A 13,922-nucleotide genomic window follows, 5' to 3' on the forward strand; every position below is an offset into this window, starting at 1 on the left:
CTTCGTTTTCATAAGCCCCTATATTGTAAATTTCATCGCAATCGCTAGAGCCGTTTAAAAAAAAATGAAATTTCTGAAAAAACATAGATTAATTGCCGCTACTGTAACAAGAAAACAGTAACACCTCCACCATGTCAGCAATGTGGTCCTTCTCCAGAGGTTTAAATAGCTACACTACATACATTCTTCATAAGAGGCCGTAGTCGATTTTGGAGCAAAAATTTAAAATTGATAGATTTAGTCGTTGAAATTATACACGTTTTGTTACGTAATATCTAAATAACAAGTGTTTTTAAAAATTCATCAAAAAATCATGGTGGTAAATTATACAAATTGATGTATAAGAATAGTTTCAGCAAATGTTGTAGATTGTTTAAGTATCAAAATTACGTTGAAATTAAGTCGATTTTCAGAGAAATTGTCACTTGTTTTGAAGTAATTTCTGGAGAAAATTGATTTTGTCTAACTTTCATTTACACTACTTCAAAGTCATAGTAATAAAAATTTATTCTGATAAACGTCAAGTACAGGATATGTGTAATACAAAATTACCATGTTTAGCTGTCCAAACTACGAAATTTACAAATAAGAGCGACAAAATCAGTGCTTTACGCGCGTTTACCTAAACGTCCACCAGAAAAGCAAACATTACTAATTTAGTGAGTCTGTTTTTAAAAAAATTGATCTGATAAAAGGTAAGATAAGAAGACGTGCTAATAGAAACCAGTACTTGTTATTTCAATTAGGTAACAAAAGGTGTACAATTTCACGGACTAAATCTATCAATTTTACATTTTTGCGACTAAAATCGACACCGGCCTCATAAGTCTCGAAAAAAAACGTTACCTAGGGTAGAAAACCTCACAATTTGTAATATGTTTCTACTCAGATTCGTGTTATTAAAGCACAGTAGGTTCGTGTTCTTCTCTCACTCTCACTGAACGGAAGCTTGAGCGAGATAGATGTGCGTACTCGGGACCGCGGATCGCGGATATCATGTTTTTGAATTTTAATTTTTTGTGTGTTTTAATAATAATAAAAAAGTAATCGCTGAGTTCCCTCAAGCATAATAGGTACTACTAATTTTTTGAAATAATTTTTATATTTTATATTAAAGGAAAAAGGCAGGATTTGAACCCGCAACCTCCGCAATCCGTGCGTTGCTCTTAACCAATTGAGCTACAGAAGCCTACCAGAACCTTGTAAAGTGTAACTTTTTCCATTTTTTCTTTTAATATAAAATTTGGAGTATCGCTCGCAGACGTATCTGCATGTTAAAAAATTATTTCTTATATTATTAGTCTTAGTGCAAAATATATTATAATTTTTAAAGTGCATTTTAGACCTATTTTCGTGTTTTTTTTCTATCGAGCGAAATTCAAAAACTCAGGATTCGAATCGCTGAAGTCTCTAGAGAAAGGCCTCAACTCAAGATTGCAAAACTCCGTTCTCTGAATCTACTGCACCTTAAACGAATATAAAAAATTTAGTTTAAACAATTACAAATTACTGTTTTGTCAAGACAAGTTCCTAGTATCAAGACATTTTACGCAGTCAAATTCTTTTTTTAATCATAGAAGATATCTATCTGGATGCTCATAAATACATTCTCAGGAAAAAATGTAGGGTGGACCGAGGCGAATCGGATCAGACTAAAAATCAGTTTCTTACTACTGACGCCGCAGGCTAAGAGAAGGGACGTACGGTGATTTAGTGTGCTCATATCAATTCAATATTTCAGATATCATCAGATTTTTTATTCGCCTTTTGATCCAATTCGCCTCGGTCTACCCTACCGTTAAATTTTTTACCACCGTTACTTTTTCGCTGATTAGCAAAGTAATATTTTGGTATTATTTTTTGAAAAAACTAACAACTTTTGAGTTATTACGATTCAGAATCACGAGGATGTTTTATACCCCAGTTTTTTTTTTAAGTTTATGTTTCAATGTTTCCGTAAGGTATCTAAAACCACCAACACCCGCCCCCGGACGGACAGGCACACAGACAAACACCCTACAGTACCTATGTAGCTTGTGACCAGAGTCCTGAACTTGCGGTGGTTCCCTTTGATCTCGGGCAGGTCCACTATGAGATTGTAAAGAAAGGACGCTGAGCACGTGGTACATTAACCCGCCTGTTCCTATCTCCATCGCACGCGCATACTGTCCCGCTCGCACAATACTATTGCCCACCGGCATCATGGGCGAGACAGCAATAAAATTAGAGTCTCCCCACATTTACCGATGCGAAATCGGCTATAGGCGACAGAAAAAAAGCATTCGGTGTCGGCCAAGCTAATCCCAGCCAAGGAAGATATAGAGTGCTCACTCCATACATCAGTTTTGTTACCTAAACGACTATTGTTTTCGTAGTCTACATCTAGCGTCAAGTAGCGGAACTATCAGTACTGCTACTCGACACTAGATTTCGCGGCGAACGGAAAGTCTAATGCTCAACGATTTTCAGCTAATATTATAACCGGATTAACCGGAACTCTATTTTCAACTCCTTCTGTTTATATAGGTAATATTAGTTATAAATTGTTGAGCAATACACTTTTCGTCAGTCGCGACACATGTGACATCTAGTGCTCTGTAAACAAACCGCCTTGATGCATCAATGTAATATTTATTTATCTATGAAAACTTGTCAAAAAAACTGTTAAAGTTACTCTATGGTTTACTAAAGAGGCTAGTTCTGTACTCAGTAATACCCCCTATTGAGGGGACACCCTTACCGCGCGTGTGATGGAGATAGGAAAAGGCGGGTCAATGTACAAAATTTCTTGTTCTAAGCGTCCTTTCTTTATTGTTAACATTTGTTACAGGGTTAACGGACTGTGTCAGACTAACAGGCGAGGCAGTTAATGTACTTCGTTTTTTAGCATAAGAAAGATTTTTTTATTAAAAAACACTTTTTAAAAATAAATTATACACGGTGTTTTTGTTTAAAGTCCGTTAATTTCAAGGGTGCATTCCTGAGCTTAAATTAAGTAACTTTCTCAAAGAAACCGCTAACTCCGTTTTGGAGATGATCGATGGTATTATTTTTATCTAATAAGGCTCCTACGAGCGTGTACACTTGCCTTAGGGCCTGTTTACATATTGATTAATGTTTATGAGTTTATACATTTGCTACTAAACGTGATACCAAAACCAACATATATATATTTCCATATACATTATTTTGGTTTAATAAGTAATAGTTACTAATTTTTGAAAAGCGTTTGTCAATAAAATGAGCCAACAATATTATTTACCTTTTTCCAAATGCAAAAAAAAAAACGAAGTACCTTTAGGTTACGTTATGGAAGCCTTTAACCAGATTGTTGAACGAAAATATTGAAAATTAACTATTTCAATATGCGCCTCTTCCTTTAGAGCTAACTACGACAAATTTGAAAGGCATACAGATCTAGTGCATAATTATTTTCCAACGTATTTTCGCGGAAACGTACGAACGTGTCTTAGTATATTCAGTCAGTCTCAGACGTCTCGGTACAAAAAGTACTAAGTATGGACGGTATAGAAAGGACGACAATCTCTTAAGAATAAGAATAAGAATAAGAATGATTTATTGCAGTACTGTGTACATTTGTAGGTGGTAATCATGATACAATTACAATTTGGCAGAACTATTGCAAAAGTGATCAGCTTTCAGCTGTAAATAATAGTTCCTAATCTCTCCGGTGGCGCTAGTTAGGCTCTGAGACATGAGTATAACCAAAGATAGATATAACTCCGTAATAGACGGATACAGTCTAAGGAAAAAACGTGCCTCGAAAATCAAGAAAATTTGATTCTCGTTCAGAGGGCGCTACTAGCTTTGGCCTACTGTCGTATAGATGGCGTTGACGGTTTCGTTTGTTATTTAACAATTTTAACGCATATCAGTGAAAGAACATGGGTCAAAATCATAAAAATAATTAATGCAAATAAAAAAAATCATTTATCCATATTTAAATACATTTTATCGTATTTTTATAAATATTTATTTTTAGTTTTAAAGTGTGTCGACAGATGGCAGTGAATTTACTGGGGTTACAAAATTTACTATGACAGTACCGCTCTAGTATAAGTTACTCTATGGTATAACATGAACCATATAAGGCAACAAATAACCCGACCAAATTACGTAGGTTGTTTTTGGTAGTATTTCGGTGTATGGTGGCGCCGCCTAATTACTGTTTTTTGATGGACACTTTTCGTACATAGAGATTTGGCTCCTTTATATAGTCTCCTTTTTGATGGACACTTTTCGTACATAGAGATTTGGCTCCTTTATATAGTCTCCATGGTACTAAGGTTGACTGAAGTAGCATGACAAATACGAACGTTTCCGAGAAAATACGAAGGAAAACGATTATGCACTACATCAGTACTTGTATTTTTAGCCTATGCAAGTCTTAGACACAGTCCCGTGTTCTGACAACACTTTTTACATACAGTTATGAACATCAGTTGACATGTCTGTCAGAACGAGGCACACTAAAAATATATGACACTGCCAGTTATATGTATTCGATATTTCCAAATGTCTAATGAGGGCTATCGTTTTTTTGCTCACCAGTTGGCGCCTCTGTTGATGATGGTCCAAAAGACTAAAGAACAGCTGTCAGTCATTGAAGTGACAAGTGACATTTGACATTTCGAACTATGGAAAAGACCACCATCTAGCTACTACTAGCGCCCCTAGTGGCATTCATACGCGTTAGCCCTCATTGGCAGAGAAGCTACATAAACTATAATAAAAAGTGTTATCGTAGATAAATTCAGTAATTTTGAGACTTAGGCAATTTTATTATATATTTATATTACTTATACAGGGTGTCAAGGAAGTACTGTCAAACTGACACCGGAGGTAGATCAACTCAAGAGGAACCTTACCAGCCTAACATGACCCCAGTAAAAGTTGCACGGTTTTCGAGTTATTACCGAGATAAATAAAAAATATTGAGAATTTTCCCCCTTTGTTTTAACATTTTTAGTATTGCTGGGGTCATGTTCGGCTGGGCGGAATGCCTAATTGCATTACTCCACGGATAAAAAAACCGGCCAAGTGCGAGTCGGAGTCGCCCACCGAGAGTTCCGTACTTTTTAGTATTTGTTATAGCGGCAACAGAAATACATCTGTGAAAATTTCAATTGTCTAGGTATCACGGTTCATGAGATACAGCCTGGTGACAGACAGACAGATGGACAGCGGAGTCTTAGTAATAGGGTCCTGTTTTTACCCTTTGGGTACAGAACCCTAAAAAGGCTTAGGTTCCTCTTCAGTTGACCTACCTCCGGTGTAACAGTGACGTGGTTGTTCTGGGACACCCTGTATACCTACAGTCAGCAACAGAAGTTGCTAAGCGGGCGTGGTGTTCAAAATTACCTTGACACGCTCTTATTCCCTTAACAATAAAGTCGCGTCAAGATCATTTTAACTGTACCAGGCCAGGACCATTATTAACTGATAGTTTTTCTGTCTCAAAATTACATACACACACACAATAAGTTACTCACGTTACCTTCGAATAAGATTAAACACATATGATTAGCTTGACATTAAAAGGAGTGTAATACTTAAAACTAAAGCCTGACCAGGAATATATGATCACGCGCCATGTTGCGGAATTTCATTGTAACAAAATTTTTCATACTAAACTGAACTGTCACCACATACATAAGATTGGTTGTACCCCTTCAAATTATGGAAGAGCGGGGCCTTCTGCCACAAGTATGTTTTATACTTAAAAGAAGGTTCCATGCACATTGTAAACCAAATAAATTATTTTTCATTTTTCATTTTTCATAAGAATAACAGCGCCTCTTGACAATGATCATATATTTCTGGTCGGGCTTTACAACAGTAAGGATTATTCCACTAAATAGTATTTATACTTGGGATATTAGCTTGAGTGAAATTTACCAAATACATCACGATAGGCGTGTCTCGCGTTGTCCCGGCACTTTGCCACGGCTCATGGGAGCCTGGGGCCCGCTTGGCAACTAATCCCAAGAATTGTCGTAGGCACTAGTTTTTACGAAAGCGACTGCCATCTGACCTTCCAACTCAGAGGGTAATAGGCCTTGTTGGGATTAGCCCGGTTTCCTTACGATGTTTTCCTTCACCGAAAAGCGACTGGTGAATAATCAAATGTTATTTCGTACATAAGTCCCGAACAACTCATTGGTACGAGCCGTGGTTTGAACCCGCGACCTACGGATTGCAAATCGCACGCTTTTACCGCGTGGTATAAAAAAGGGTGTAGTGACTAATATATTAGATAGAAGTAGCGAATAGCTGCTCTTTACACGCTTCAAACCATATCTGTGAAATCGAGACAAAGATATACAATATGTTTTTGTGATTTTATTTTATTTTGGTAAATTTCATTCAAGTAAGAATAGACATCGCTTTGAGCCATAAATGATTCATAGTGAATAGAAGAAAGAAGGAAATCGATAGAAATAGGTATATCTCTTATTTTACCACCTAACATATCCCACTTATGTATAAATGGGAACTTATAGACGAATACACACTTAAATAATCTTTTTAGACATGATAATTACATTTAGAAATTCTTCTGGCAAAAGCGTGTTCTTGATAAATAAAATCGAAACATAATATTGTCTTCGGTTACCGCGATAGTTACTCATGAAATAAAACTATGAAAACGGATTATATCGCGTATATTGGGGTATTAAAGGGTTCGAAACGTCGGGATGTATTATAAACTCAATATACGCGATATAATCCGTTTTCATAGTTTTATTTCATAAAATTGAAACGTCGATATTACGATTTTTACTCATTATTATTTACAACGATGGGACTTAATCGCGTAAAATAAGTTTTAAATTTACCTCCGACGTTTCGAGGACGGCGTTGTCCCCGTGGTCTCGGAGAAGACTGGCTAAAGTTGACATCAATATCTTCTAGGCGCGCGAGTTTTTCGAAAAACGAGAGTCCTTTCGTTTTCGAGTGCGGGTAGTTCGAAAAACTCGCGCGCCTAGAAGATGTTGATGTCAACTTTAGCCAGTTTTCTCCGAGACCACGGGGACAACGCCGTCCTCGAAACGTCAGAGGTAAATTTAAAACTTATTTTACGCGATTAAGTCCCGTCGTTGTAAATAATAATAAAGTCGATATTACTGTTTTATGATCTATGAGTATCTTAACATCATATTATTTTTATAATAACATTATAAAAGGAAATAGCTACCACGAATAAAGTTGCCAATCGGCTAATTTACTTTTCTGTGACGTTAAGGTGGTATTGGTATCCCATAACCTTCCTTTTTATATTTCGGTAAATTATTCGAAGATATCGATTTGATATGCATTCTCGTAACTTCTTAGTGAGTACATTATAATTTCTTTTACATAATTAATTATCTATTAACTGTAAAACACAAATCGATAACAGGTTTATCAATGTTACCCGAATCAAATGTGCCATTCTCAAACAAAAGGGTACTTATTGTCGCTTGTCAATAAGGTGCTATTTCCATAAAGATTGAATTTGAAATCAACCTTATCGACAACTTTTTTAAAGGGTCGGCAACGCGCGTGTAATATCTCCGGTGTTGCAGGCGTTCATAGGCTACGGTAACTGCTTACCATCAGGCGGGCCGTATGCTTGATTGCCACCGACGTGGTATAAAAAAAAAAAAAAAAAAACCGACAATGTGGTACCTTTTAATTGGAAACGTCACAAATCATTTTTAAAAACATGACTTATGAGTTACACGTCATTTTACAAATAACCGACAAAAATAAAATCTTCAAAAATAATCTAAGAAATCTGAAATAAAAAATTATCAATGTTTGATTTCATCAAGCTCTTACTTTTACCAGAAAAACTTCTAGATATATTTATAATAATGTTTTAAAATTTATTCATTTAAGTGTGTCTTCACTATAGTAGACCCAAACCAAACGGACTAACGAGGTCATATGTGGCTTTCTATTACAAAAGGGTACTTATGCTTCAATGCAATAAGGTCCTTTTCATCTAAAATTCCAACAGAAATTCTAATAGAAAGGTCCTTATTGCACATGAAGCATAAGGACCCTTCTCTGATGGAAAGCCACATATCTCTATCTCTCTAACCCTACATTCGACCACGCGAGCACGAATGAGAAGTTGTACGACCCCGGTCGTCCGTTTGGTTTGGGTCTACTATATGCCTTGCCTCAACTTTATCAACTAAGATAAATGATAAAAACTTGTATATTAAAGTAACACTTACACGAAGGTATCTTCTTAAATACTGTCTTGGCCATGAAGTCGAGAAACCTTTGAGCGTAGAAGTTGGGTCTGTGAACTGACACTGTGTCCTGAAAAAAAAATATGGAATTTCTTATACCCTTATACTTTATGGCAGGGTCGCCATGTAAGGTACAAAGATATGAGTACTGTCCGCCTAAGCTAACATTGCACCGAATTGAACAGATCAGTCTGGGAGTGTCATTAGAATCCTCATACTTTAATATAATTTTAAGATTATTGATGCACATTATCACACTTTGTCATTACAAATGCCGTGCAGAGTTAGCTAGATCCGACTCCAATGTAACAAGCAGATAATGGAATAATGCTGAATCTACAATTTTATAGATTTCTCCTTATTTTCATTGATCGGTGAAATAAATTGAAATAGAAATTGAAATATTTATTGCAGACCGTGGTCCATAGTGTGTTAGTATAGGTACAATTAATATTTACATGTAGGTAACATAGGTAATTAAATTATGGTTAGTTATTACATAGGATAAAACAATTATAGGAAACAGGACCAATGTCACATTCGAAAGTGGCCGCTGTTTTAAACTTTTTACTTACTGAATCGATTGCTTTTGAAAACAAGTTTCCGTCAAAAAATCCGTTTATGTTTCAAGTTTTTGACGGATACTATATTGTATAAGACCTTAAGAGTAAAATCTACTATTCAGCATGAAAATTCTAAAGAGCCTAAACTCAATGACGTTACGTTGCTATATGACTAGGGGCACAGAATAAGTACATAATAGTATTATCATACAGAACGGCCACGCACCGCCCCGCCCCGACTCGAATTACCTCGCCCCGCGACACCAGATTGACGACCGTTTGCCGACCGCTCAGTACTGTTTTTAAGCAACTTACTCACACAATGACGCATGCCGCGTGTACAGACGTGCCGTTCACACATAGAAACGCAAGTGATTTTTAATGTATAGCGTGTCCGCCCTGTGACTGTGTTCCCAAGTTTCAGTCCCCCACCATCAAAACAGCTTAATGGTACAATACGGAACGTTTAGCTGTCTCTGTCTCACTTACCCCGTCGTGTATCATGCTCTTCCACGTGTGTTCCAGTTTCTTTCGAAGCCGGTACGACTGCAGAATGTCGATGATGCCTAAGAAGAGTAGAAGTCGCTCGCCGCGCGCGTTCCGCGCTGGAATGCCGCCCGGTCTGAAAAAAAAAACAAGGGCTTCGTACAACACAATTTTTAACAATGTATTTTTTATACACCGTGTTTTTTTTTTATTTCCGTTAATTTCGACACGTTACTTGGTACATTAATAGAAGCTACCTGGTATATCGCTTTTTGTAAAATTCGAAAAAAAATATTTTTTTCCTTTTTCATACAAAATAAATGAATATTGCATTGTAAAAGGTCCTTTAGAGTTACGTAAAAGTTAGTTTGACACATAATGAAAGAAAAGTAGGTAATGTCGGAATTGTCAAACTAACTCACCGCAGTAACCTTCTTGTAGTGAATAGCTATCAATGGAAAACTCTTTACTGACGAAACTTAAAAAATAAATAAAATTTGAAGGCAATGAAGAATCTTTTACACAGGCTCAGCAATTAAATTTATTTATTGAATATCTCAAAAACTGTAAGAGTTAAAATACTAGTTTCTTAGAGAAATTAACTTTATTTAACCTGAAGAATCTCCCCTTAAAATTAACGGAAATCAAAAAATAACACGGTGTATAAACACACGATTTTCACTCATAATTTTAAACTAACATCGCGTAAAAAATACGTTTATTTATGGCCTGACGTCCCACTCACGTCACCCTCGTCACCTACTCTGTTGTGAATGAGGGCTACCGTTTTTGTGCTCACCAGTTGGCGCCACTGTAGATTTAGGACCAGAAAAACAGATCTCAAAATTCTTCTATGCTTATTTTTGTAAAATCAATACGACCTACACAAAGGTATTTTAACGTCTACCTAAATGTGCCATTTTTTCAACCTGTTTAATATTGCATATATATTAATTGGCCCTTTTATTAAACCGCTAACATTTATTGAGCTGGAGTATCTATTATTTATTAAACAAAGATGGACAAAGATTTACCACAATTATGAATAAGGAGTGAAAATTCCAGATAAAAAAGCTTGAAACCCCCAAAACTTCTATGCATTTGACATCTACACTAGCGCCCCTAGCAGCGAAATTAAACACGGTAGCCTCATTCCCTAAAGAACAGAGCGCATGATCTTTGTGACCCTGAATTTCTCGAGAGTGAGTTCACACGTTCAGGGGGTTCTTAGGAGGAATGGGTACAGGTTGGACAGCCGGCAATCTAGACAAAAACCGAGGAGGAAGCATCCAGATGCTGCAAGACGACCGGCATTTATGCCCTATGTCAAGGGAGTGACGGACAAGGTCGGTACGGTACTAAGGAAGTATTCCATTCCATACAAACTGTGTACATACCTAATATTGTCTTTGGTTACCGCGATAGTTACTCATGAAATAAAACTATGAAAACGTATTATATCGCGTATATTGAATTCATAATACATCCCGAACCCTTTACAGCGTCGAAACGTCGGGATGTGTTATAAATTCAATATACGCGACATAATCCGTTTTCATAGTTTTATTTCATGTGTACATACCGTTGTCCAAGGTGGCGGGGCAACTAAGGTCAGCAAAAGATGTTATCCCTTATCAAACACCGGGCGTTTATAAGATTGAATGCAGCTGTGGTAGTTCCTATATTGGGGAAACCAAAGCGGAAAGGGTTCAAAAAAGGTTGATGTAGATTTCTATACAAAAGAAATTCAACCATATTTCCTACCCTTTTGATTTCAAATTCAACTGTCATAGGCCTTAGGATGGTATTATTGGTAATGTGTATTTGTGTCTCACATTTTGCTTAATGAGAGAGTGAGACGCAATGCACATTGGACCAATAAATTGGACAGTTGGAATCCCAACCTTATAGAAGGATACTTACGGCACATCATCCTCTTCGTCGATCGGTTCGCTCTCTGCCTGAATGCTCTCCATCGCCGTAGAGTGCGCCACTAGCCGTTGTCGGTTTATCGATCTGCGTACAAAATAGTTACATAAGTTGTGGATAGGTGGCGCTGTGCGAGTTCGACATGTGTACAGAATAGTTCCATTTGTAGATAGGTCACGCTACACTACGGTTACATAAAGTTAGGGATAGATGGCGCTGTGCGCAACTTACATCGCGCCATCGGAATATGGTTAAATAAATGTGTAAAGGTTTATTTTTGTTTTAGGGTTTGATGAGTTTTTCAAAAACATCAAAAATAAGGATATTATACGGCAAGGCACAGCTATTGCTGGCGTTTTAAGGTCTCTATCGCGCACGACAACACGTGGCACGTAGTGTCATTTTATACGTCACATTCTGAGAAAGTACAGATGTAGTACAGTTTTTCATCGTATTTTCTCGGAAACGTTCGTACCTCTTTGTCATGCTACTTCAGTCAACACTGATTTAAACTTTCACGATTTCTACACGTTATTATATTGTAAAACGGGACTTAATCGCGTATTTAAGTTTTAAGATTGACCTCCCGACGTTTCGAGGACGGCGTTGTCCCCGTGGTCTCGGAGAAGACTGGCTAAAGTTGACAGCAACATCTTCTAGCCGCGCGATTTTTTCGAACGAAACGTCGGACGTCGGAGGTAAATCTTCAAACTTAAATTACACGATTAAGTCCTCTTTTACAATTTAATACTTCAGTCAAGCTCAGTACTTTTTGTACCGACTGAAATAGCAAGATACGTTCGTACGTTTCCGTGAAAATACGATGGAAAATAATTATGCACTACATCTGTACCGTATAGGAAGATTAGTAATGCACTATATTTTTACAAATACGTTTTATTTTGCTACAACTAGATTTGATGTAACAAAGAAAACGCTATATTAAATATATTAATAACGGGTCACTCACGTGTTTTAAGTCGAAAACGCTCGACATGTTTCACTCCGTACCGAGTGACCCGTTATTAATATATTTAATATGTCTATGTCTCACGGAAGTTTTGTTATTAAAGAAAACGCTACTTAGACATTTTTATACGTCTTGGTGTGCTTTTTTACGAGGTGACAGACAGGTTTTCTAGAATTCATTCGTTTATTTTGGTGTAGTGTTTGTGAATGAAAAAGGTACCATCACGCTCCGGGATTGTTATGCCATTTAGAGTCCTAGCTAAATTAGTAGTTATAGGATGCCTTATGCGCTATAGAATGCCCAATGCGCTATAATAAAATAAAATCATTTATTTCAGACCGAGCTGATCCATAGTTTGTTAGTTACAGAGTATCTTAATAACTATGTTAGTGGCACAATAGAAAAACAACAATAATTAAAATTTAACAATACAAATATAAAAACTACATATATTACCTACACGATATAGGAAAAATTATTTGGCAGGGGCAAGCAAGGCAGACAACCTGCTCTACTTGGCCCTGCCAATCGCCACTTCCACCCAGTAGCGAGTGAGAGGAGAGTCGAGACGCTCAGCCAACGCCCTCAGAAGGCCGTTGCTGCTGCCCCGCATACGACTTAGCAGTGATCCAACTCTTTTTCTCCTGACGGCGAAAAAGTCATCTGTACGCGCCTCAGCAAACATTCTGAATGCACTGCAATGTCTCGGCAGCCGCAACAACATTCTGAGGATGTTGTTGTATTGCACGCGAATTGCGTTGTAGGCTCTCTGTGTAAATTTCACCCACAGACTACAGAATGCCCAATGCGCTAATGAATGCCCAATGCGCTATAGAAAGCCCAATGCGCTATAGAATGCCCAATGCGCTATAAAATGTCCAATTTATCTAGAACCCTAATTAATGGCATAACAATCATGCAGCGTAACTGTACAATATTATCAATAAACTAAAACATATTCACTATCAACCACATGACAAACTATCTACAGTATAGTAACGTTACATACTTTACACAGTTCCTACTTTTTTTAACACACTAGTAAAGGTGGTAAGATATAACAGGAATCTAATAGAAATAGATATTAGACCTACCCTACTAATAATATTTTAATTTAGTATTTACAAATTAGAAGATATCACTTTAAATGTACATGCTAAATAAATATTTGTTTGCTATTCGGACCGTATCGCATGAAAGTTAGAAATATTTAGTCTGTTTAGATACAATCCAGGGACATGCATCTATATGTTTTGTTACCGGTTAAAATTATACATGCAATTGGTTACAATCTTTTCTCAGAAATTTAAAAGTCACAGTCCATAGAAAATAACCGCAACGTGAAATATCTAAATATTTAGATCAGTACGGTTTCGCTCACTATTATTTTTAATCGCTTTTGGCGACATGTTTCGGATTCGTCGGGAATCCTTCCTCAGGCACGACTGTCCGCGGCGGTTGTACTCCGTGTGTAACGTACTGATCTAAATATTTTGAAATATGTCTCACGATAGTTTAATATCTAAGTTAAAAACTGCACCATATTTACCCCCCTGGGGGCTTGAGTAAAAAATCCTTCTTGTCGCTCTATAGGTACAGTCAGCTAAACTATTAGCTTAGCACCCCTGCATACATATGCGAAGAATTTACGTTTCTAGTTAGAAGGTTCAGCGATATATCAGAGAAGACCACGGAATTTTCGCAGCA

The 13,922-nt window shown here is 36.9% G+C and overlaps 1 pseudogene; it reads right to left on the reverse strand.

Annotated features, from left to right (window-relative positions):
• Positions 1-13,922, reverse strand: part of LOC134752630 (uncharacterized) — a 75,143-nt pseudogene that overhangs the window by 22,908 nt on the left and 38,313 nt on the right.

The sequence above is a fragment of the Cydia strobilella genome, chromosome 25, assembly GCF_947568885.1.
Source record: "Cydia strobilella chromosome 25, ilCydStro3.1, whole genome shotgun sequence".
Lineage (NCBI taxonomy): Eukaryota > Metazoa > Arthropoda > Insecta > Lepidoptera > Tortricidae > Cydia > Cydia strobilella.